Below are 2,452 nucleotides of genomic sequence, written 5' to 3' on the forward strand. Positions count from 1 at the left end.
AAAATGTTTGAGAAAGCACTGTAATGTATTTATTTAATAACTGTATACATACTACTTTATTTATTTGTTTAATAATTGTGTATCTACTACTATGCTCATAGATTACATGAATTATAAAACTTACTTGATAATAGAAGAATTTTAAAGATGAAATAAACTATTTTTAAATAATTTTCATTTTTTAGTTCAATAAAGGAATTTAGAAAAACCTTTTGCTCTTCTAAAATACTCTCAATGCTAATGATCCAGTGAGAGTTATCTGATTAAACAGGCTTTATTATTTTTAAAAAATCTTGGTTTAACACTTTGTGATACTGTCATCAAAGATCTTTTCTCCAGATTCAATTTATTTTCACATTTGTTTTTAAAAGCTGTCCTAGCGGGAGGAGTTTCAAGATGGCGGCGGCTGCGGCGGCTGGCGCGGAGTAGCTGAGGTGGAAAAGGTGGCCACTGGGCCTCAGGCAGCCGGGAAACTTGTGGACCTTTCTCTGGCCATCTCTTAAGGGAGGACTGCTGCTGCTGGCCGGTCGTGGGGGCTCAACGCCACTTTGCCCCCGGCAGGAGAGGCTGCCTCATTTACAGGCAACAGCTTTGAAGTGTGGAGCAGGAAAAGAACTGATTCTTAGCTGCAAAAGCGAGTCTTGAAACAGGGAACACGGCGCCAGGGCTGCTGTGGATGCAGCCAGAATCCCGGAGGCTGGGGCCGCACTGAAGGCGGCCAGCTGCCCTATCCAGGATTCGAGGTTTCAGGCCGGCATTAAAGAAGACTCCTGGGAGCGCCCGAGCTGCGCCGCGACTGAACAGCCCGAGGCGGCAGCGCCGAGAACACGGAAGGCAACAAACCAGAGACAGAGCGAGCGCCCGACCTGGCACAGCACTGTGAGTGATCCCTGGCAAAGCTCTGTTCGGGGGGTGGATGCCCACGCGGCTCCCCGCCTGCACCACCAGGCCACTCATTGCCCCGGTGCTGCCTCCATTTTCCCAGGTGCGGGCAGCTCCGCCCTGCTCGGCCATCACTGAGCCCATTTGCTTGGCCTGGCGCGGGGCTTTCCGGACCCTGCGGGCCGACCTCCTCTCCCACTCCCTCCACGGTTCTCTGGCAGGGCTGGGGGTGTGGGGCGTCCCGACCAGTTTTGGGAGGGCTAGGAAGTATGGGCGGGCCGACTGTCACTCCACCACACCCTGGACTCCGGCCCCGGTAAACTTCCTGTTACTGGGAGGCAGATACCATCTCTGCGACCACCAGTTTGGAAAAAAGCCTAACGAATTTCTGGTTGGGAATAGTGTGGTAGGAGAGTTCCCAGGTCTGCTTGAACCTGCCGGAGAGCAGGCTGCAGGCGGGCACTAGATTCGGTTTATACCGGGGGGATACAAAGGTGAACAAGACCCGAGAAAGATCTACACAGTGCTACAAAGGCACCCAGAGAGACTGGTCGTCTGTGCCTAGCAGAAACCTGGTAGACTTCCTGGGCGAGGCGGTGCTGAGCAGGGTCTTGAAGGCCCAGCTGATAGACGAGGGGTGCAGAAGACACGCCCCAACCCAGCACAGTGTGCACAGAGGGGGGAGACGTGCGGCCAGGGAGGCGGAGACTCGACAGAAACCACACACCCGGTGGGGTCGCCACTGCACGATCTAACAGCCTGGGCCAGAGCACACTGAACGGGGAAAAGTCCTGTACAGAAAGTGAAAGCTCAACAGAGATCACACACCCTGTGGTACGTGATCCACCAGCCCAGCAGAGTACAAGCTGACCAGAAAGGTGGATCCCCGGAGAAGCCCAAGACCCGAGGCAAACACACACACAAGACACTAGAGGCCAACTGAGCAGTCACGGCGGGAGCCATACCAAATTGGCAACCACAGCAACATCCTAGTTAGTCATTAGTCTTAAACCGGTGGACTGTGAAACCCCCTGCCACAATGAATAAACACCAAAAAAAAGACACCAGAAATACAAAAAATCAAGAAAGTACACCACCAAAAGTTAATAAATCTCATACTCTAGATCCTATAGAACAAGAAGCCCTTGAAATAACTGTTAAGGAATTTCGAGTGATAATTCTAAGGAAACTGAATGAGATACAAGAAAACTCAGCTAGACATCATGATGAAATGAGGAAAAGTATACAGGATCTGAAAGAGGAAATATACAAGGAAATCAATGTCCTGAAAAAAAATGTAGCAGAACTTGCTGAACTGAAGAAGTTATTCAGCAAAATAAAAAACACAACGGAGAGTTTAACCAGCAGGCTTGTCGAAGTTGAAGAGAGAACCTCTGAACTTGAAGATGGGCTGTTTGAAATAACACAAGCAGACAAAAAGAAAGAAAAAAGAATCAAGGACATGGAAGAAAATCTGAGAGAGATATCAGACAACCTCAAGCGCTCAAATATCCGAGTCATGGGTATTCCAGAAGGGGAGGAAAATGGAGATTCCATTGAAAACATATTC

Source organism: Cynocephalus volans, chromosome 5 (assembly GCF_027409185.1).
Source record: "Cynocephalus volans isolate mCynVol1 chromosome 5, mCynVol1.pri, whole genome shotgun sequence".
Taxonomy (NCBI): Eukaryota; Metazoa; Chordata; class Mammalia; order Dermoptera; family Cynocephalidae; genus Cynocephalus; species Cynocephalus volans.